This window comes from Pleurodeles waltl, chromosome 3_1 (assembly GCF_031143425.1).
Source record: "Pleurodeles waltl isolate 20211129_DDA chromosome 3_1, aPleWal1.hap1.20221129, whole genome shotgun sequence".
Classification (NCBI taxonomy): Eukaryota; Metazoa; Chordata; class Amphibia; order Caudata; family Salamandridae; genus Pleurodeles; species Pleurodeles waltl.
The window spans coordinates 1,169,468,844-1,169,493,470 of record NC_090440.1 but is presented as its reverse complement, the minus strand read 5'-3'; positions in this window follow the sequence as shown (position 1 = coordinate 1,169,493,470).

Genomic DNA, 24,627 nt, shown 5'->3' with positions numbered 1-24,627 from the left:
CTTTAAATCTGTCCCTTAGTGCATCATGGTCACTATCTTGTCTTGCAACTACCTTCATATAGAGTATACATGGCCACAATAAACTGTCTAGAAAGATATAATCGATTTGGCTTAGGCAAGAATCTCTGTTGAAAGTTTGATGTGGCAGAGAATCAGAGGGGAAAGACCCATTCACCACCCTTAGCCCATGGGCCTCGGGCACATTACCAAATTGGGAGGAGACCTTGGGAGTCCTGGTGCACGGGACGTTGGGAGCATAAGATGATCTCCTCTGGTTGCACAGTGATTATGTCTGGATCAGAGTCATTGTGCCTAGTAGACCATTGGTATTGCAGTCACCTGCAATCATTTTTGGGTAGCTAGTGTGTAGCTCCTCTATAGTTGCCATTAAACAATCCACTGAACTTGAGTGTACATTAGGGGGTCCTGAGCTAAGATAGATGTTAAAAACGGCAATAAGTCTTGCTCTTATTTTAGAGCTAGTCTTAATTACTATGCCCAATATATCTCTGCAATCAACCGGAATTCTCTTAGTTACAGGAAACAAATTCATTCTTAGCCATATCAGGAGCCCACCAGGCGCACTCCATGTGTGGGAAGGTTCAGCATTTAAATGAAAAGTGATGTACCCAAATCTAAAACCTGGTCAGTCACCCAAGTTTCTTGAAGTAGAATGATGTGAAACTTATTGATGAATGTGGCCCATTCTGGGTCCCTCAGCTTCGATATAATCCCAGCAATGTTCAAGGACAGGCTTTTCAGACTAGTGTTTTCTCCCCGGTTTACCTCCAAGACCTATGTTGGAACAATGGACAGTTGCCTCATTGACGATACTGTAGGTGTCGGATTCGCTGGAGGCTACCCTTGAGTCATCCACCTGTGTACAACCCGCACTAAAAATCGACTCCTCTGGTGCAATCAGAATAGGTTAGATCTCTTGCACCACTGGCTCAGTAGAGACATAGGCCCATATTTACACTTTTTTAGCGCCGCTTTTGACGCAAAAACGGCGCAAACTTGCAAAATCCAATTGTATTTTGCAAGTTTAAGCCGTTTTTGCGTCAAAAAGCGGCGCAAATGCGGCGCTAAAAAAGTATAAATATGGCCCTATACGGTTCTGGGGACAGTCAGTCAATGCCCACAGTAGATGTCATAGGATGAGTTACTGTTGGAACGGGTTCTTTGTGATTTGCTCATCTAATGGCCCTAACACTTCAAACCTGTTGGTACATTCAACTGCTATTGTGTGCTCCTTGCTAACCATGGTCACAGGTAATGCCCTGGGAGAGATTATTGCAGCGTTAGTGTTAGGTGGGGCCTGGGGGGAGTTACGGTGAGGTGCTAGGATGTTGTGGACCTGTACAGGTACTCTTAGATTTATTAAAAAAGGATGAAATATCACTTCTTTTGCCCTTCCCTGTTTTATCACCTTAACTTTTGGGCCCAGCAACCCTTCCACCTCCTCAATTAAAACATCAATGTCAGAGTGTCCTTGAAGTTCCTTGATTTACCCAGGTCAGAGATTTTATCATTGGCCTTGCGTTTAACCATAATAGCTGAAAATGGGACTTCGAGCAGATTGTTCAAAAGCTATGTTTTAGTGGATTATACTGCATCAGAGGATAATATTTACAAATATGTATATGTCCAGACCCTCTAGTATTATCGAAGAAATAAGGCACTGATGTAACCAGAATTAGACATGTATACTTGTTATCATCAATTAGTAGATTCAAATGCAAGCCCTTCATAGCTGACAGGTTCCCAATCTGACTGAGTTTTCAACAGACAAGAAGGGATAGATGTAAGCACCTGGTTCAGACCTATATACCAAGGGCCTGCTACCCATGGGTTTTTGAAGCTAACATACTTGACAAGGCGCTGTGGAAAGCTTACTTCTTGACTGGGAGCACCAAATGGGCAATGTTAAAAAAAAAATTAGGTGCACATTAAGAGCATGTGGACCTTATGCCAGTGATGTTAACCCCTGTCCACAAAGTACAAAATGCAGTCAGTCAGCTTCTGTATACTTTTAACCCTGAAGCATTGTGGATTCCTCTCTTTTAACAGTCTCAGTCAATATGAGATAAAAATGGAGAGATGGAAAAAACATGCCACACTCAAAATCCGAGACGATGGTCATAATCCATATGAGCCTGAAGTGAAGGCCAAAGAGGGGTTTCGTGCGCTGTCTCCTTGTGTTGCTGATGGGTGCTGAACGAGCACGGGCTTTGCTCAGGCGCTTCTCCCACATTTAGGGCCAGATGTAGGTAGGAAAAAAATTGCGAGTCGGAAATAGCGACTCCATGTGAATTGCTATTTCCGACTCGCAAAACCAAATGCCAGAAAGACTCGCCATTCCAAATTGCGAGTCACAGAGGTGTCGCACCACATTTTGCGACCTCCGTTTTTAGCGAGGTCGTAAATTGCGCGAAGGGTGTGGTCCAGTGTCGCAAATTGCGACTGACACGCAAATTGCCTGCAGGTTCAACAAAACAACTGAAATACCCACTTCCTGGTTCTCTGTGATGACATCAGAACCAGGAAGTAACCAAATGGAACTGGGAGGAGGAAGGAGCCCACCCAGCCCAAACTGCAGAGCCACACCCAGGTGAGAGGAGCTGCATCAACAATGGAGAAGGAGACACCCAGTGCTGGCAGGAAAAGAAAAATCAAGTTCTCTGACAAGGAGTTGGAGGTGCTAACTGAGGAGTGCTGCCTGCACCATGAACAACTATTTGGCAAGGCAGCAATGAGTGTCTGTGACACCCAAAACAAAAAGATATGGCAAGACATTCAGGACAATATCAATGCCATTGGGGTAAGCCACCGCACTCTGGATGAAATAAGGAAAAGGTGGTATGACCTTCACTCCAGGACCAAGGAGAGGGTTGTGGAGCGCATGAGGGAGATGCAGGGCACTGGAGGAGGCCCATCCACTGTTCCACCCCCTACAGCAATTGAAACCATGGTGGAGACTACACTGGGGCCGGAAGCTGTGCTGGACATTGGAGATGTGGACAGTTCAGCACCTGGAACCTCAAAAAGCAAGTACCAAAATATATGCTTTTACACCCACAAATGCACTATACACACAATCCCAGTACACAGCAGCAGGCACCTCCAGACCAGCTCCATTCCAGTCTAGCAACCTCTAGAATAGTGCATTATGGGCAATGCAGTACAGTAGTCCAAATATAGGCAAATGTTTATTTTGAGGCAAAAGAAATATGTGTGAGACTGACAGTGTATCCCCTATGTTCCACTGGTCTCCCACAAAACCCCCCCATCAGCGCCAACTTGCAGGGAGAGGAAAATGGCACAGACCCACAGGAGGAGGCTGCCACTGACACTGCAGGGGAGTGCAGGACAACACCACCCAGGGAATTGGCACCGGAGTCCATGGACGATCCTGCGCTGGATATGGAGGCAGCAGTAGTAACACCAGGGCCAATGCCTACGGAAAGGTACATACAGCCATCATCAGGCGCAGTGCGTAGACGCCACCACAGATTGCAGTCTGTGCACAGTGAGGATGTCCCAGATGTCGAGTTTGCAGGACTTGAGGCATCCTTATTACAGGGTCAGCACCTGCAAAATAGACAGTTGAGGTTAATGAACCGGAACCTCACAAGACTGCAGACCACTGTGACCCATGGGCTGGCTAATGTGGACAATCAGTTCACAACAATGAACACGCATCTGGGGAACCTGACACAATCCATTGACTTTTTGATCAGGGAACTGGTGGCTGACAGGGCACAGGCACGGCGCAGGGAGCGCAACACTGCAGCCCGTTTAGACAGACTTGTTGCATCCATAGGGCACCTGGCAACGAACACAACCTGCCTGTCAAGGCGCACTGTCAGCCTGCAAATAGAACTGGGTCATTTTGCTGGAGATGTGGCACGGGGACTTTGCCGCACCAGCCATGTGGTTGATATCCTGGAGACCAGACAGGCTGCAAGGGGCACAGGGGATACACCGCAGGACAGTGAGGAGGGCTCAACAGTCAGTAGTGTGTCTGCCACTGATGCGCATGTGCAGCAGAGTAGCAGTGCACGGCAGGGCTCAGGGGACCAAGCTGGAGTGAGCCATGGTGGCTGCAGTCTTAGGACGCTGTGAGCCACTGACATTTACTGGTACAGAGGCACATAAAAATAATGTGTCTGATTTTACTGTTTCAGTACCAGACTGTTGCATACTGCACATTTATATCAACATAATACTTTTGCAATAAAAAGGTTTGGTTCGTTTGACTGCACAACTGGGCTATGTGTGTCTGACATTAGTGAGTGTGGTCACGGTTGCCACGTACCTTCCAAAGTATTGGGTTGCAATGTGGTTCCGTCTCTGTCTGCCCTCATTTGTGATGCTTCTATCCCCCGGCTGTCGGTGTGGTAGCTCTTGCTCCTCATCCTCGGTGTCTGTGTCTTCAGGGGTGAGATGTAGCCCACGTCTGGTGGCAATGTTGTGTAGAATGGCACAGGTGGCAACTATCTTGCATGCTGTTTCCCTGGCATACTGGAGTGCTCCTCCACTTTTGTGGAGGCATCGGAATCTTGACTTTAACAAGCCAAAGGTCCTCTCGACTACAGTTCTGGTTCGCTGATGTGCAATGTTGTATCGCCTCTCATTCTGATTGCCAGGTGTTAGGTATGGGGTGAGTATCCATGGTCTTAGGGCCTATGCACTGTCACCTGTTTGACAAAAGAGGCAAATTTATCAGGGCATCACAGGGTTACACAGTGACATGTATGTAAGGCTTCAGAGTGTAGTCACCAATACCTAATAAATATCCTTCTCCAAACTCCCCATGTGCTAGGCGTTGGTGTATCCCACTGTGCCTGAATATGTATGAGTCATGTGTACTCCCTGGATATTTAGCTACAATGTCAGTAATGACATTACGGGCGTCACATACCACCTGGATGTTCAGTGAGTGGGTACATTTCCTATTGCAGAACACATATTCCAGATTTGCAGGTGGGCAAATTTGTATATGTGTCCCCTCCACACACCCTATTACATGGGGGAAGTTGGCAATTCTGTAGAAGTCCAACTTGGTGCTGTTAATTTCTGCCTCATTTCTGGGTAGGTATATATATCTGGACATGTGTGTGAGCATGGCATCTAGGAAACATCTGAAGAATTGTGAGTGTGCACTTTGGGATACCCCACCTACCACTGCAATCACCCCCTGATAGCTACCCGAGGCCAAGAGGTGCAGTGAGCATAGCACTTGCACATGTGTGGGGATGGCGCTGCCGCGCATTGTCTGTCGTTCAAGCTGAGGTTTCAGCAGTTCAATAATCTCTAAGATAACAGCACTGCTCAGTCTATATTTGTCATATATCTCCTCCTCAGTTTTGCACGTCCCACGCAGCGGGGCTCTGTAGGTCTTAAATAGCACTAATCCAATGCAGGTGCAGGACCAGGAGGAAATTCTGGGACATGTAGTCCCCAGCGGTCGCGATTCATGATGGCCCTTCACCCAGTCCTGACAGCTGTGTACAATGGCTCGAGGGGCTCCCTCTCAATGTGCCAGTATCCAGAAAAAGTGGTAGAGGACACCCACAGTACCCCAGCAGCAGGATACAACCGGATAATCACAGAGTTGTTTAGCACATCTCTCAGACTAGCGGGGCTCTGTAGATCTTAAATGGCACTAATCCAATGCAGGTGTAGAACAAGGAGGCAATTCTGGGGCATGTAGACCCCGGTGGTCACAATCCACGATGGCTCTTCACCCAGTTCTGATAGCTGTGTAGAATGTCTCTATGGGCTCCCCCTCTATGTGCAGGTATCCAGATATAGTGGCGACTCTGCACAGTGCCCTAGTCACAAGATGCAACCGGATAACCACAGAGTTGTTTAGCATGTCTTCCAGGCTCTGTATGTCCTGAACAGCACTAATCTAGTGCAGGTGTAGGGCCAGGAGGAAATTCTGGGACATCTAGTCCCCAGCAGTTGCGATCTACGATGGCTCTTCACCCAGCCCTGACAGCTGTGTAAAGTATCTTGAGAGGCTCCCCACTCATGTGCAGGTACACCCCAGCAACAGGATACAATTGGATAATCACATGTTTAGCACATCTCCCCTAGCACTAATTCAGTCTTTAATATATCCTTTAGTGTTTATTCATTTGCTGGAAGTCAATGCTGGGCTGGGTGTAGGCTCAGACGAAGACATGAAGAACACATTGCATCATAGAACCCTGCACGTGAACTACATGTACACAAATTTAGCTGGGGCTGCTGTGCAGACATCCGGAAGTATAAATACTCAAGTCTACTTGGAGAAATGGCAGGGCCACACACCCTAACAATTGTTCATATGGTTGGGAATGGGCAACGGATGATTCACGTTCAGAAATGTTTGGAGGGTGGTGTTTTTTTTAGTTAAATTCTCTTAAAGTTTAGTTCACACCAGGAGTTGCACCATTTGATCACCCATCTGACACCTCTACATTGAGGAAAACCCCCATAAGGGAAATGCAAGGCTCATTGACCGCACTGGCCAGTTCCTGGAAGCTCCCATGTGCCCTCACCAGTCATGCCCGATAACCCCCTCACTTAGGCTGTTTAACAGTAGGCTGAACACTGTCACCTGGTTTTCTGGTGACTTCTAGATTCCTTTTTTGAGGCTGCTTCAACAAATTACTGACTATTTCAACACAATTAAAGATACAGTCGTCTCCCCTCCCGTACTTTGGGAGACCTTAAAGGTGGTACCACAGGGGCAGATAATGTCCTACCAGACTGCAACAGAGGAGTGGAAACACAGAGAAATTATAGACCTAGAACAAGCCACAGACAGGGCAAAGAGGGATCAGTCCAAAACTTTAGATGACCACCAAATGCATAGAACTGAGATGCAGAGGTTGGCACCTCGACAGAGGTTGCTGGACTCTGCATCCCTAGTGCACAAAATGACACAAGATAAACTGTAGGAGTTGGGAGACAAGGCGGGGATGCTACTACACTGGCTAGCAAATAGGGAACAGGACCATTGGCTGGTCTCAGATGATTACAGCCTCCCATTATAAAGTTCGGGATTCTGTAACCTACTATGCCCACCTCTACGCAGAGCAACCCATGCCCATGGGCGAACTTGAAAACCCAATCATCTTGACTTATAGGAGCCACTCAAAGCTAAAGAAATTCTAGCGGCTGTAAAGTCATTACCAACTGGAAAAAAAAACAGCCCCAATGGTTTTCCAGTTGAAAATGTACAAGAAACGTGCTTCGCAGCTGGCCCTGCCCTTACTCAACATGTGTAATGAAACCCTCAGAACTGGAGAACTCCCAGATGATCTACCAGGGGCCACAATCTTATTTCCACACTCAATTTAGAGACTAAAATTCTGATGATTGTGGTTGCAAATAGGCTGGTGAGGAACCTTAAAACATCTATACCAGATGGCATTATGCCTGGGAGCAACACTAGCCACTCCCTTGGGCACCTAAACAATTCACTAGCTGGGCAGCAGAGCTTTTTGGGTTGCAATATGGCTGCACTTTGATCGCGCTCCAGCAGCCACCCAACACTCCTGCATAATCCTCATGCCCTGATAGCTAATATACACCAAACAGGTTTGTGATTACTTACACCAGACTTCTGACCTCTGTTGGAAGCAGTAGTGAGCCGTGACAATGGTGTGTCATCCGATCCTCAAGGTTTGTTGTCTACTACAAGCCCAAATCCCCAAGCAGCCGAAGAGGAGTTCGGCGAGGGGGAGGGGTGCGGCCCTGGTGTCCCAGCTTGAGCTATGATTGGGTACTGAGGGAGAGCATGCCGGCACCAACTGGAGAGTTGTGGGTGGTTTGAGGAGAGAGGCTGATGTGACCGGAGGCCCTCTTCGTCCTACTACGTCTGGGCGGAGAGCTCCGGAGCGACATCTGGATCCCTGTGGGAAGGAAGGGATCCTCCTGGAGGAGCTTTGCTGACCCGGAGGTGAAGGGGTAGTGCTGATGGTGGGGGGAGTATGCTGCAGCTGGTACCCAGGCCTCCCCCCCTGGCTCACATGAAGACGGCATCCCTGTTGGGGTGGGAGTTTAACCCATACGCTGCACTGACAGCCCAGACTGGGGTGCGCAGCCTCCCTCCTCAGTGAACACTGCTTCTATTACTGAACCATACTTTTGGCTGATCCTGGCTGTCAAGGGGAACCTGCACTGCGCGAGTGGAGAGGGGCGAGGCCCAGTGCATCTAATTGATTAGTGCAACCTGAGCTAAGTTGGCGCTACTTTGGAGCGCAAAGATTTGTCACCAGTGTGGCGAGGGAATTTTGAAGTGTGGAGAGGCCACTGGTATAAAAACACAAGTTGTGAATTAAGAGCTGCAATGCCAAGTGGGGACTCATCCACTGCAGGTTGGAGGGCCACTTGCCGGGCTACAGCTCATATCAGTCCTTTACTGTGCTGAGCAGTGCCTTTGATCAACGTTACCAGGTCCCCCCTCCCACTTGGCAGTGTCGGCGGGGGATTCTTATGTATTTACTGTTCGGGGTCTTGTTGGCCTCCTCCTGACTGGTGAACAATACTGTGGTGGAACTGGGGGTGACACAGCTCCCTTTGAAACACTTTTGGGTCTGGAAAAAATGGGCAATACAGACCAATCTCAGACAAAATTTCAATTTGGCCAATGTAAGACCCCCAGGGCCTGTGATAGAGCCATGGATGACATGCAACCCACATCAGGTGAACAAGAACCTGATGGGGAGCCCAATCTGAAACAGATTCTGTCAGAGATACAAAGGAGTCAGACTAAAATCAGTGGCAAAATAGATGCATTGTCTTTCCACATGGACAGGATGTCAGAGCAACTTGATAAACAAGCTGAGCACATCGAGGCCACTGAACACTGTATAGCGGAAGCCGAAGATGAACAAGTGGCACTCAAAGCAGCGCAAAAGAAAGCAGAAAAATTAATCCTAGCTCTGCAAGCAAAGGCAAAGGACTTGGAGACCCGCTCACTCAAGAACAATCTATGAGTGGTGGGGACTATAGAGTCAACAAATGTGGACAACATGGAGCTCTACATAGAATGTCTACCCATTGCGCTGCTGGGATGCGACACCTTCTCTGAGATGTTTACTTTGGCGAAGGCACATCGCTCGCTTCTGCCTAGACCACCCCTGGGAGCCAAACCTCGACCTGTGATAGCAAGACTTCTGAATTACAAGGACTGCAACGCGCCCTTACAAAAGGCATGCGGACTAAAGACACTGAGGCATGAAGGATCCAGTATATCTCTCTTTCCCAATTTCACGCAGCAGGTAACCTTTAAAATTAATATTAACATGAAAAGCTTGCAATGTAATGTGTAATGAAGCTGCATAGAAAATGTGTTCGCATAGAGAATAAAGTACACGTTTGAAATGTGCCCACAGGGAGTGGCCATCAATATATGCGATGATTAATGAAACTGAAAGTTAGCGAGGGTCTGGACCTAGCTGCCTGGTCTCATAATAATTGTGTTTTTCTAAAGTGCAATGTGCTGCTTACCTGAAGGACATGAAGCTGTACTTTTCCAGAAGCTAGGGATGTGTGTAGCTGTTGTAAATTCTTTCTCATGGAACCCGACTTGCTCGAGGAGACATTCTTGCCAAATGCAACAGTGTAATTCGCAACAGGTGCAAGGCCGCCTTGACTAGGAGAAGACAATGGAACTACTGACTGGAGCGTAAAGTGTAACTTTTCTTACCTGACATTCCACCCAATGAAGATGTCAATCACAGGAGCCAATAGACTGCATGAGAACTGTTTTAGGTGAAAACAAACAGTACGGCGGTCACCGCCAACAGACAGGCGGAGGACAAAGTACCGCCCACAGTCTCACAACCTACCAATCCGCCACCTTTTCTGGGGCGGATTCACCTCAGACAAAAACACGGTGGAAACAGGACTTCAAAGAGAAAACGCTCACCTCTACACACCCCACGAGGAATCCGGATGCCATGGAACCAGAGCTCCACATCCTGCCATCCCTTATCTTCTTGCTCCTCTACCAGGAGCACGAACGTCGGCAGCGAGGACCACAGTGAGTACTGCACCTACGACACGGGGGAGAGGGAAAAAGGGGAGGGAAAAAACAGGGACACACACACGCAACACGCAACACCCCCACCCCCACCCTCACCCACTACAACACACACACTAATACAGCATGATACATTACAGTTACACCCCCCAACCCCCCTGGAAGAATGCAAAGACCAAAGAAAATGATTGTAACCATTGTAATATATTAAAATCCAGTACGCAAAAACATACATATATACACTATAAACAAAATATACACCAAGAATAGTAGTCCAGGTAGTCCTCCATTGAAGTCTGTGGAACACTGGGCCCACACGGTATGGGCAAGGCCCACACAAGATCCCCGACCATGACAGAGAGAACACTGCAGGGGCATCAGATAGCAATAAAACAGGCACCTCAGGGGGAGGGAAAGGAGGGGCACCTCAGCCGGTTGAGTGCACAACGCCAAATCCACGAGGGGCCCACATGCCCACTGTTCAATCCTGGGGAGTGCGAAGACACAGTCTCTCAAGTCTCTACAGTGGGTGGGTTGCTCACTGTTCAATCCTGGGGAGTGCAAAGCCACAGTCTCTCAATTCTCTACAGTGGGTGGGTTGCCCACTGTTCAATCCTGGGGAGTGCAAAACCACAGTCTCTCTAGTCTCTACAGTGGGAGGGTTGCCCACTGTTCAATCCTGGGGAGTGCAAAGCCACAGACTCTCATGTCTCACAAGTGGGTGGTTTGCCCAATGCTTTATCCTGGGGAGTGCAAAGCCACAGTCTCTCAAGTGGATGACAGTCTCCACTGGTTCTGGAGGGGGCTTGGGGCCGTATTTATACTCTGGTTGCGCCGAATTTGCGTCGTTTTTTTCGACGCAAATTCGACGCTAAACTAACGCAAACTAACGCCATATTTATACTATGGCGTTAGACGCTTCGGGCGCCAAAGTGCCCGGAGTGTGCGTCATTTTTTAGCGTGAACCCCTTCCTTGCGTTAATGATATGCAAGGGAGGCGTTCCCGTCTTAAAAAATGACTCCCAGGCCTTTACGTGGTATTTATACTCCCGGGCAAAAATGACGCCCGGAAGTGGGCGTGGCCAAAAACGGCGCATTTGCGCCGCTTTTTAACGCCTGGGTGAGGCATGGCGTTAAGGGACAAGTGGGCTCAAAATGAGCCCAGAGTGCCCTCCCCTGCCCCCAGGGACCCCCCCTGCCACCCTTGCCCACCCCAGGAGGACACCCAAGGACGGAGGGACCCATCCCATGGACATTAAGGTAAGTTCAGGTAAGTTTTTTTTTTTTTTTTTTGTGGCATAGGGGGGCCTGATTTGTGCCCCCCTACATGCCACTATGCCCAATGACCATGCCCAGGGGACAGAAGTCCCCTGGGCATGGCCATTGGGCAAGGGGGCATGACTCCTATCTTTACAATGATAGGAGTCATGTTGATGGGGGATGGGCGTCGTTAAAAAATGGCGCAAGTCGGGTTAAGACGATTTTTTTGCCTCAACCTGACTTGCCCCATTTTAAGACGCCCATACGCCATTTTCCCCCTACGCCGGCGCTGTCTGGTGTACGTGGTTTTTTTCCACGCACACCAGGCAGCGCCGGTCTGGTAGCGCCGGCTAACGCCATTCAATAAATACGGCGCCCGCATGGCGCTTCAGAATGGCGTTAGACGGCGCTAAATTTTTTGACGCTAAACTGCGTTAGCGCAGTTTTGCGTCAAAAAGTATAAATATGGCCCTTGGTGCCCAGAGTGCTTCATCCTGCCAAGGACTGAGGTAGTGGATGACAGTCTCCACTGGCTCTGGAGGGGGCTTGGTGCCCAGAGTGCTTCATCCTGCCAAGGACTGAGGTAGTGGATGTCTTTCTCCACTGGTTCTGGAGGGGGCTTGGTGCCCAAAGTGCTTCATCCTGCCAAGGACTCAGGTAGTGGATGTCTTTCTCCACTGGTTCCAGAGTGCTACATCCTGCCAAGGACTCAGGTAGTGGATGTCTTTCTCCACTGGTTCTGGAGGGGGCTTGGTGCCCAGAGTGCTTCATCCTGCCAAGGACTGAGGTAGTGGATGTAAATTTCCACTGGTTCTGGAGGGGACTCTAGCGTCAGTGCCCTTGGCGCTCATGGGTCAGCGGTGCTTGTTACGGCGGTGTCCTTGGCAGCAGTGCTTATTGCGGCGGTGCCCTGTTCAGCGGTGCATGTGGCGGCGGTGCCCTGTTCAGCGGTGCATGTGGCGGTGGTGCCCTGTTCAGCGGTGCTTGTTGCGGAGGTGCCCTGTTCAGCGGTGCTTGTGGCGGCGGGGTCCTTTGCAGTGACTCAGCTGCTGGCGGTCCTTCATGGTCCAGCGGGACTGGTGCTGGCGGTCCTTCATGGCCCAGCGGGGCTGGTGCTGGCGGTCCTCCCTGGCACAGCAGGGCTGGTGCTGGCGGTCCTGTCTGGCCCAGCGGGGCTGGTGCTGGCGGGTTGTCTGGCCAAGCGGGGCTGGTGCTGGCGGTCCTCTGTGGCCCAGCGGGGCTGGTGCTGGCGGTCCTGTCTGGCCCAGCAGGGCTGGTGCTGGCGGTCCTGTCTGGCCCAGGGGGGCTGGTGCTGGCGGTCCTCTCTGGCCCAGGGGGGCTGGTGCTGGCAGTCCTGTGTCACCCAGAGGGGCAGGTGCTGGCGGTGGCCTCCTGGGCAGCGGGGATGATGGCGGTGGCCTCCTGGGCAGCTGGGATGATGGCGGTGGCCTCCTGTGCAGCGTGGCTAATGGCGGTGGCCTCTTGGGCAGCAGGGCAGGTGCTGGCGGTGGCCTCCTGGGCAGTGGGGATGATGGCGGTGGACTCTTGGGCAGCAGGGCAGGTGCCGGCAGTGGCCTCCTGGGCAGCGGAGATGATGGTGGTTTTCTCCGCTGTGCTGCTCTTCCCAGACCTGCTGACTTTCTTGTGGCCCTTCCCCACCTTGGAAGGTGTCGCAGCTGACTCCACACTCCCACCTGTACCCCTGGGAGTGGCTTTGGTGGCTGCAGTCTTCCCCCTCTCCTGCCGGGCACTGGCCAACTTATGATGCTTCACAGGTGGGGGACTGTCCGTGCTGTGGCTCCGTGCCACACTGGCTGCCCTGGTGGCCAGTGCACTCCAGATTCCGGTGACTACAGGCACCACTGGTCCCGGAGATGTTGTGGCTAAGGTGCTAGGTTGGGACCTGTAGAGTCAGGCCCTAGGAGACGGACGGGGTGGGGGAGGTGAGGGAAAGAGGTCAAGGTTGGACAGGAAACGTTTTTGGGAAACACTGGGACGGGTAGCTGGAGGGGGTTTGGGAGTGGAGGAAGAGGTTGTGGTTGTCAGAGGTGTTCGTTTGGTGACTTTGGGTGAAGGTGCATGCGCTGGAGGCTGTCGTGAAGTGCATGGCTGTTGGGTGGGTGTGTGCCTGCGTTTGTGTATCTTGGGAGGTGGCATCACAGACAGACTGGGAGAGGACACAGGGGACGTGTGAATGGCAGTGGGGGTGGTGACTGCACGTGAGCTGGGTTTGGTGGTGGGTGTGCTCGTGATGGACGTAGTGGCTGTAGATGTAGTGCATGCAGGTGTGAGTGTAGACGAGACTTGGTGGGAGGAGGGAGACGAGGAGGAGGAGGACACAGTGGAGGCAATGGATGTTGGTGTGTCTGCATGTGTGTGATGCTTGCGTGTGTGCCTGTGGGATGTGTGGTGCTTATGTTTGCCTGAACTTCCCTTGTGTGTTGAAGTGTGTGCATGCTGGTCTGAAGGTGTGCTTGGGATAGGCTGAGGTAGAGGGGATTGGGTCTGGGTGGAGGAAGTTGGAGGGGGGAGGCTAGAGATAGGGACAAAGGCTGCCATCAGTGCTGAGGCCAGAGTCTGAAAAGCGCGCTGAAGGGCCGCCTGACCAGAATGAATGCCCTCCAGGAATACATTTGTTTGTTGCAACTGCCTTTCTACACCCTGGATGGCATTCAAAATGGTAGACTGCCCAACAGCGAGGGACCTAAGGGAGGTCAATGGCCTCCTCACTGAGTGCAGCAGGGGTGACTGGGGCAGGGCCTGAGGTGCCTGGGGCGAAGGTGATGCCCACCCTCCTGGGTGAGCGGGCACGGGACAAAGGCTGAGGGGCTGCTGGGAGGGCGGTGCTGGTAGGTGGGTGGCGGCTGTATCTGGAGATGCGGGGGCACAGATGTTGCCGCCACCACAAGGGAGCTCCCATCAGAGGATGAGTCCGTGTCACTGGTGTCAGCTCCTGTCCGCGCCGTGGAGCTCCCCTCGCCCTCCGTCCCACTGGTGAAGTCCGAGTCCGTTGTCTCGCCCTCCAGGGCCATGTGGGATGCAGCTCCCTCCTGCTCCGGTGCCACTGCTCCTCCGCCTGATGATGCTAATGCACACAAGAACAGGGAGACCACAAAAAGGGGGGGGTACAGAAGAAAGACATGTTGAGTGCATGCATTACCGCTACCGTTGGAGGACACAACAGACACAGAAGCCCCCTGCACTACGCCGCGCACTTGGGGTCCACTGTTCAATCCCTGGGACATGGCCTAAAAGGCTATGGACGACATCTGCACACATGGATGACACAGGAGCCTGACTAGGTGTACTTGGCACTGTACACAGGTGAGGTGGGGTGCCACAGGGTCTGCCAGAACAAGGGGACCTTGCCTACTAAACGGGCTCTGGCCTAGGGAAACCCACAGCCCACCTCCCCCACCCAGACACCTCCACTTCGTTCAAAATCAGCAGAATGGGAGTGTACTCACCCCCTTGTGGCTGCTGTGATGCCCTCAAGGGCCCATCCAACTCTGGGTACGCCACCACCAGGATCCTGAACATCAGGGGGGTCATGGTGCGACGGGCACCCCTCCCATGATGGGAGGCCATCCCCAGCTGGGCCTCCGCCGTCTTCTTGCTCCAGCGGCGAATGTCCTCTCATCTCTTACGGCAGTGGGTGCTCCGTCTGTGGTAGACCCCCAGTTCGGATTTTGATTTGTGTTCTGTGTAAGCTGTGGGTACGTACCTCTGAGTTAGTTGACTCTGTGCTCGCTGTTGTCCTTCATAGGCACCGTCCGTTGCGATATGTGCGGAGATGGCGGCATCCTCCGGTGTACAGACCGCTGGTGGACCTGTCGACAATGGAGGAAAGACATGTGATCATCACCTACAGGCTTGACCGTGCCACAATCCAGGAACTGTGTGCCCAGCTGGAGCCAAACCTGATGTCAGCTATCCGCCATCCCACAGGAATCCCCCCTCAAGTGCAGGTGCTGTCAGTACTTCATTTCCTTGCAAGTGGGTAATTTCAAACAACAGTGGCCATAGCATCAGGGAAGTCCCAGCCTATGTTTTCCAACGTGTTGTCCAGAGTGTTGTCTGCCCTGCTGAAACACATGCGCAGCTACATTGTTTTCCCTCAGGTGGAGGATTTGCCTACAGTGAAAGGCGACTTCTATGCCTTGGGACATATCCCCAACATCATAGGTGCCATCGATGGGACCCATGTGGCTTTGGTACCCCCCCGCAGGAGTGAACAGGTGTACAGAAACCAAAAGTCTTATCATTCCATGAATGTGCAGATAGTGTGTTTGGCAGACCAGTACATCTCCCATGTTAAAGCCAAGTTCCCTGACTCAGTGCATGACGTCTACATCCTGGGGAATAGCAGCATCCCTTATGTGATGGGTCAACTCCAGAGGCACCGTGTGTGGCTAATAGGTGAGCACCTGGAAGCAAGTCAGTGGGAATGGTTGTCTGGGTCTGGGGATATCCCTACAGGTTAGTGTGTGTCTAACAGTTGTCTCTCGCCATTTGCAGGTGACTCTGGTTACCCCAACCTGTCATGGCTACTGACCCCAGTGAGGAATCCCAGGACAAGGGCAGAGGAACGCTACAATGAGGCCCATGGGCGAACTCGGCGGATAATAGAGCGGACCTTCGGCCACCTGAAGGCCAGGTTCTGGTGGATCCCTATTCTACTCACCAAAGAAGGTGTGCCAGATCATTGTGGCCTGCTGTATGCTTTACAACTGAGCTTTGCGACGACAGGTGCCTTTTCTGCAGGAGGATGGTCCAGATGGCAGTGTTGTTGCAGCTGTGGAGCCTGTGGACAGTGAAGACGAGGAAGCAGAAGAAGAGGACATGGACAACAGGAACTCGGTGATCCTGCAATATTTCCAGTGAGACACAGGTAAGAATACAAACCTGCCTACTACATGTACTTTAACACTACTACCTCTCTACTGTCTGTCGTTTTCACCCAGTGTATGGTCACTGAGTTGTCACTTTTCCTTACACTTTCACAGATGTGTGTCCCACAGTGTGACATCTGCTTTGTTTCCTCATGGACTAGAGCTGTGTGACATAGGTATGTTGACATTACAATTAAAAGAGCATTTTGCCACGGTAATTGCTAATACACTATTTCGAAATCCCAGACTGACTCCAGATTGTTTTGTGCTTCAAGGGTGTTTATTTAAGTGCTCAATATTGGAGGGGGTTGGAAATTGGTGAGGGGTGATGGTGGAGGAATGTCCATGGCAGAGTCCAGGCTATTAGTCTCACAGGTGCATTGACCAAATGGGCATAGGAAGTGGAGCTGGGGCAGTCTGAGGATGGACAGGGTGACAAAGTGGGACTGAAAGATGACATTCAGGATGGTCTCCTTTCTTGGTGGGGGTCTGGGCATCGTTCTCTGTCTTTGTCCTGGATCTCAGGGACAGTTTGAGGGGTGGTTCTCCCTCTGCGGGGGTGGGGTGCTGGTGTGGTGGTCCTGTGGCGGTGCCTCCTGTCCACTAGCGCCGGCGGAGGTGGTGGGCAGGTCATCATTCATGCTAGTGTCAGGGGCCCCTTGTTGTGCCACAGTGTCCCTCCTGGTGTTGAGTACTTCCTTCAGCACCCCTATGATGGTGCCCAGGGTGGAATTGATGGCTCTGAGTTCCTCCCTGAAGCCCAAATACTGTTCCTCCTGCAGGCGCTGGATCTCCTGAAACTTGGCCAGTACCGTTGCCATTGTCTCCTGGGAATGGTGGTAGGCTCCCATGATGGAGGAGAGGGCCTCGTGGAGAGTGGGTTCCCTTGGCCTGTCCTCCCCCCGTCGCACAGCAGCCCTCTCAGTTCCCCTGTGTTCCTGGGCCTCCGTCCCCTGGACCGTGTGCCCACTACCACTGCCCCCAGGTCCCTGTTGTTGTTGGGGTGGTGGGTTACCCTGGGTTCCCTGTAGTGGTGGACACACTGCTGATTGACGTGTCCTGGGGAAAGAGGTATGGGCCCGCTGGGTGGGTGCTGTGCTGGTGTTTCCAGAGTGGGGAAGGTCTGTAGTGGCCTGTGACTGTGTGAGGGGAACCGACTGTCCCGAGGTCCCTAATGGGCGGGCTGGTCATCTAGATCCAGTTGGACAGAGCTGCTGGCATCACTGTGGGCCTCTTCTGTTGGTGGTGTGGACATGTGTGGACCCTCCTGTCCGGTGACGTTGGGTAGGTGTCCTGCAGGGGTATAAAAGGATGTTTGTTACATCTGTGTGTGACATGGTGTGCAATAGGTAGGTAACCGTGTACCCCGTGCTTACATTCCTGTGTGGGACCTTGTGTGATGGTGGTTTAGGGGGATGTATGGGTATGTGCAGTGGCCATGCTTTGGTGATGGGTGTCCATGCTTTGTCGTTGCATGCAGGGCTTGGTGTTGTGATGGGTGGGTTGTGATAGTGGGACATTTGTGAGGAGTAGGAGTGACGGGGTGAGGGTGAGGGTGGGGGTATGTGATGGCATGCAGGTAGGGTGGGGGATGTAATAGGAAAGCTTTGGCTTGCCAGAGTCCATTCCTCCATCTTTTCCTGCGAGGCCCTCAGGATGCAGTATCGCCAAGACTTGCTCCTCCCATGTTGTTAGATGTGGGGGAGGAGGTGGGGGTCCGCCGCCAGTCCGCTGAACCGCAAGGTGGTGTCTTGAGGACACGGAACGCTCCTTCCGCCGTAGGTCATTCCACCCCTTCCTGATGTCATCTCTATTTCTTGGGTGCTGTCCCACTACGTTGACCCTGTCCACAATTCTTCGCCATAGCGCCATCTTCTTAGCTATGGAGGTGTGCTGCACCTGTGATCCGAATAGCTGCGGCTCTACCCGGACGATTTCCTCCACCATGACCCTGAGCTCCTCCTCAGAGAACCTGGGGTGTCTTTGCCGTGCCATGGGGTGGTGTGGGTGATGTGTGGGGTGGTGTGTATAGTGATAAGTGGGGTGATATTTAATGGTGTGTTGTGTGAGGTGCGTGGAAGTTCTGTGGGTGATGGTATTGTGTGCCTGTGGATGCTTGGTAGTTGTTTGTGGTGTCTCTCTCTGGCCTTCTCTCGGTAATTCTGGTTGTAGGGGTTTGTGGGTGATGTGGGTGTGTGTTTTATATTGTAATGGGTGTGTGGGAGTGGTGTGTGTATGTTTATCAGGTGTGTGCATTTTGAATTGTCCAATGTGGCTGTGTTTTGTAAGAGTGTGTGTATTTTGAGCACAGCGGTGTGTAGAGCCAATGGAATACCTCGGTTGAAAGACCGCCACGTGGATTCGTGTGTCGCGATACTGTGGGCGTATTTCTGTTGGCGTGACGGTGGAGGTTTTGTTTTCGCCATTTTATCACTGACCTTTGGTGTGGCGGACTTGTGTGGGTGTCTGAATTTTGGCGGTTTCCGAGCTGTGGGTCATAACAGCTGTGGCAGAATTCTGCGGCCGTGGCGGTGTGTTGGCGGTCTACTGCATGGATTTTACCACCAATGTTGTAATGACCGCCTTTGTCTTTAGCCGCCTGATACTTTAACCCGTCCTCATCCTACCCCCTTGTCTGATATGCACTTCTCCTCTTTATGAGGGAAGAGCCTTTTTCTTTATCTGTGCCCTACTGAGACTTGCGTACTCTATCCTGGCTGATGGCGAATCGACTGGTGTCCTGAGGGCGAAGACTGACGCTGTTTGTTGACTCATTCAGATGGGTAACTATCTGATGAAATTGAAATTGTCTGTTTGCCTTTTCTTTCTAGGTTCCAACTGCTCTTTTGATAGAGTCCATAGCTAGATGTCTTCCAAATTCATCTTGGCAAATTGTTTTGCATGAAGCCCAATATGCTGATGCTAATTCAAGGTTAGTTAAGGAGTTCACTAATTTTGGATGCAAATAGACAAATGAATGGATTCTTGTTTTGTTGAATAACTTACTAATGATGCTCTGCTAAAGTTGACTCATGTTAACGTCATGCTTTGTTCTAGTGTTCATGATCTATGCTTTGATAAAGTTTTGCTCAAGTTGCCAAGTTATAGTGTTTTGATGTGCTTGTTATAGTTGAAACTAATAAACATGATATTAGATGGTAACTAATAGGGAATAAATATCCTAACTCATAATTAGATTTGTGTGGTTATTCATGTCTGGAAGGTCGTGGTGCGTTCGTTGTATTGATCTATACTAAATGTTATTGATTAGCTTGGTTGATTAGTTATTGTGCATATTGATAGAGCTGTTGACTTATTGATTGTGATGCCAAAAGATACCTCGTTCTGGGAAGTCTCCAAACGTGGTCAAAAGGTTCATTGGCCTAGACTTGTCTCTTTGTAAGTTTACTTATCAAGGTTCAGACGCGTTATCACAAGGACAGGAAGCAGGCGATTGTTTATTCCTCCTAAGAGACAATTGCAAGAGGTCAAATTGGACTACTGTTGCTGTCTGCGAGTTATGGCTGATGGAAAGGCAGTGTTCTTCACCGACCATGAACAGCTGCAGCAGTTCTTGAAACACGGAATGGAAGCTGGGAGTCGACGCAACTAACCAGACTCTGCGCCTCCTGGGAGGAGGACTCTGGGTAGCAGCAGGGACCAGTTCCTCTCCTTCTGGTCTGATTCCACCGAGATTCACTGCAGGGATGGTGGGAGTAATGCATCTCCAAATACTCATGTTTCATGACAATTTAGAATGTTACTATCCTATACTTGTGACTGTGGGGGCCTGGGCGGTCACCCCTCAATGTAGGGCCCACTAAATCTATACTTTAAGAACATGTATCACCAATTTAGTGACGTTGCTCTCCTAAAGCGGTATGATACAGTCAGAGGTTCTATATATATTACACTTGTTTGGAAGATTTCATTTGCGTAATTAGTTGGCAGTTGGGGCATGCACTGCCACTGTCAAGTAAGATGCGAATTGGAGCAGAGCCCGCCAACATCTGCCCCTATGTGTATTCCACACAAACTGCTTTTCTTGTTTTCTCATGGGAACGTGGGTGGGTTAGGGAGGTGTGAGAAAATGACAAGCTCTATGGGAATTGGCATGTCGTGGGAGGGTGTATGGTTGATGTTTTATTTTTTATGAGCTGTCTCCTTATGCTTTTGTGAACATGTTCGTATGCAATACAGGCAGCGTTCGACATACATGCAGCGCAAGCCATGACAGGTGTCTGACACGACACACGAGACCACTGATCCCGCCAACCACAAATCATTGCGTTTTTTCACATGGAGTGTGAAGGGACCATATAATCATAGGAAGGTGCGTAAAGTAGTACCGTACCTCAAGAGGCTTCATATAGATGTGACGATATTATGGAAATGTACCTAGCACCTGTAAACACTTCTCACTAATCGAAGGATTCAGGACGTTTCCCATGCAGCAGGCTTTACTTCACATACGCAGGGAGTGTTAGTGTAGACTAGTAGGGGTTCTGGGGTACATCTTCAGGAGGTATGTCAACCAGGGAGGGATGATCTGTCAGTGCTATTGGTAGCGATATATGGCCCTAACTATGACGACCTGATCTTTTATAACGACGTAATCACATGTTTGGAGCAGTGGAGAAAAATGCCTCAAATATGGGAAGTGACTTTAATTGCGTTCTAAATCCACATATAGATCGCTCAAAGGGCCCCCTGAGACGACCTTCAGAGGCGGCGGGGCCTTACTTAAAATAACAAAGAGGGATGGTTTCCTTGATGTTTGGCGACATATGACTCCCGACGGGGTTGGTTTCACATACTACTGCTCAGCACATGACATTAACACACATATAGATTTCTTGTTCATATTGAGGAGTCTGTTGTCCAGGGTGGGGGCTTGTGAACCGTGGCCCTTGACCTATTCTGACCATTAACTTGTGCTGCTTGAATCGGACATTGGCAGCCGGAGTGTGGCTCCCTTTTCGTGGAAGTTCCCTCTATATTCCCTCCTCAATACGTGTTTAGAAATGATCTGACTGAAGCTATTGAGGAGTTGTTTCACCTAAATGTAGGCACAGTTCCTAATTTTAGCCCTGCATGGGAAGCCTTTAAGGTGTATATAAGGGGGATTACTATTGCTAAGCACGCTGGGGTCCTTAAATTCCTGAGAAATCGCTTGAGCCTCTTAGTGAAAGATATTGCGCCTGAACACTGCGAATACTCGGGTGTTGGGTTTCGTGAAGGCAAAAACTGAAGAATTTCGGGAAACATCGCTAGCCAAACTCTCATACCTGGGGACACATGCCATAGCTCGCTTGTATGGGGAGGGCGAGAGCCGTAGTGCCACACTTGCTGCCCTCCTACGACCCACGAGAGAATTGATTGTTAATCTGGAACTACAAGATGAGCGGGAGCACACACTATTTGAGCCTGAACAGGTTGCTGACAGATTTCGGGGCCAACGAACATAGAGAACACTTAATCACACCCCTTCAACCAGAGGAGGTCCGTAATGCACTCAAAGGCATGCAGTCTGTGAAGACCCCGTGTGCCGATGGCCTTTTATAAAGCCTTTCAGGCTCTCCTAGTCCCACATTTGGTCACATTATTTGAGGCAATGGCTGAAGTCAGTATTATTTCGGCTTCTATGAGAGAGGCCATAATTATAACACTCCTTAAACCGGGTAAGTTGCAGACACAATGTGGATCCTACAAGCCTCTTTCACTATTAAATGTTGATACTTAGCTCTATGCCAAGGGATTGGCCAATAGACTGTCAGCTCTCCTGCCTGGCATAATACAGAAAGAACAGGCAGGATTTGTTCCTAGTCATAGTCTCTCATTTAACCTGAGAACCCGCTTTGGTGTTCTCCAACGGACTGCTCTGAGGTATTAGCAGAGGCTGTATTTTTGGATAAGGAGAAAGCATTAGATTTTGTGAAGTGGGGATTTATGCTTGCCGTGCTGCGGCGCATTGGAGTGGGACAGGTGTTGTTTGTGCATCTAGTGAAGGTGCTCTCTACCTTGCCAATGACTCGAATATAAGTGAATGGGGTGGATTCGGCTCCCATAGAGATAACTAGAGCCACTTGGAAGGGTGGACACTATCGCCACTACTGTACGCTCTGGTGGCTGAGCGCCTTGCAAGTGCACACCGTGAATATCATGGGCACCGGGACCTGCGCTTCCCAGGCTATAACCTTATCATCTCAGCATACACAGATGATACTTTGCCATACGTTCGCAGCCCCGGCAGCAACCTTATGTCGATACTACGGGAAGTGGTGCGTTTTGGAGGGTTGTCGTGTTTCGAGTCAATTGGGAAAAATCCATTACATTTTCCATTGTCTCCAGCCATGAAGCCGATGGACTGGACTTCCCCGTACAATGGGCAACAGATTCGGTGTGGTATTTGGGGATGCAAGTCCATACAGACGCAGCAGTAGTCCTGCTTGACAATTGTGGGAGAGCCATACAAAAACTTTTTGATGCAGTGGATTGTTGGATTGTGCTACCTTTATCCTTAATCAGTGGTATAGCCATCAGGAAGACGGTAGTTCTGCCTCGTTTTCTGTTCCTATTTCAGAAAATCAAAATTTTGTTGACCAGAACTGTGTTCAACACTATTCGTACTCTCCTGATCAAGCTGGCTTGATCAGGCAAACAGCCAAGAGTTTGCTGGGAGATACTGACCCTCCCTTATGATATACGTAGACTTAACGCCCTGGACTTACAAAGGTACTATAAAGCGGCACAGTGTATGTTCACTTATTCCTGGATACATGGGCTGCGGGATTTGTTGCACTTACAAATGGAAAGGGACGCCTCGAATCCACATACGCTGCCCTGTACCTTGTTTGCTCCCCTGAAGCAGAAATATGGCACCATCAACTCCTTGACTGTCACAAATGATGCGTGGTAGGTCTGATGGAGCAGCAGGCTGGCTCCGTATAATAGTCACCACATGCTAAAGTACCCTGGAATTATTGGTTTACTGTGGGGCGGGAAAGGGGAGCTGTGCGTGCCTACCAAACCTTAGGTATTGAAGCAATGGGGTATTTTTTCAAGACGGCACTATGTGCTACTGGGAGACATTAACAGCACAGGGGGACCAACCCTCCTTATATCACTAAATATTATTTTTATAGAGCTCGACACTCCCTTCCTGCAATTCTGGGGGATGAACCCTTGTAGCCACCTGACATACTAGCGCTTTCCGCATTAATAAAGGAGGAAACCTGACTAAATTAGTGGCAAGGTTGTATGCTTTTGCGCAGGAGGCACAAATACCCAAACCAATTAAGTCCCAACTGAAGTGGCAGAGAGACTTGGGCATAGTCTCACAGATAAACAGTGTCAGTATTGTTGTTCAGTGATGTAGTCTACATTCTTGAATAGTGGACACAGATTGATTCATTTGAAATACACGAATGGACTATATTATACTCCAGAGCACTCATTTAGGTATGGTTTGCGCGAAATGGCTGACTTTCAATGTGGCGAGGGAGAGGCTGGATTTCTACACGTGGCATGGGGCTGTCCGGATATACACAAGTTTTGGGAAACAATATTTGTGGAACTGGCATCTATTACCGGAAGGGTTTTGAACTGCACACCCTTACTGGCATTGCTGGGTCATGGCAGGGAAGTTGATAGAGAGGTCAGACGGCTGGTAATGATTGGGTTGCTGTGTGCTGAGCCTAGAACTGCTATGAGGTTGGCAGGCGGCTCAGTACGAACCCTGAAGGAGTGACATGCAGACATTGTATACTGTAAGACACAAATAGATGCATATAATGAATTGATTCCCCTGCAGAATCTCCCTACGAATTTCTGGGGGCCATATCAGACCTATTTGTTGGGCAAGGAGACAGGGGAGGCGGAAGGAGGGACTGCTCCTTTGACTCTAGGGGAAGGAAATTAGACGTGGGAATACTCCTGATGATATATAAATTCTCTCAGCACACAATACATCTCCAAATGTTTCTTGAAGTATAACCCTTGTGTTTTGTGTGCTGTGAGATAATATGCTGAAGAAATGTACAAACTGGCTACGTGTACCCCTGATACTCCATACGACGTGGCACTTTTTTGTTACTAAGTTATGTAACTGATGGTCATGTCCAGCTCTGGCCCTGCCCGGCTGCAACGTATTTGTTCCATACACTTTTTCTGTAGCATTGCCTTTGCATTTAATAAAAGAAAATAAAACAAAAACAAAAACAAACAATGCACTAGCAGTATCCAGCAATGCAACTAAGTGTAGGGCCTTAATTCTTGTGGATTTTAGGAAGGCCTTCCACATGGTTTCAATGCAGTTTATGTTCCACCTCCCGGAATGCATAAACTTCCATCCCCTCTTCTGCAGGTTTATCTTGGTGCTTTACTGCAGACTGTGGGCCTGGGTCAAAGTAAGCAGGTAAGTATCCCCGT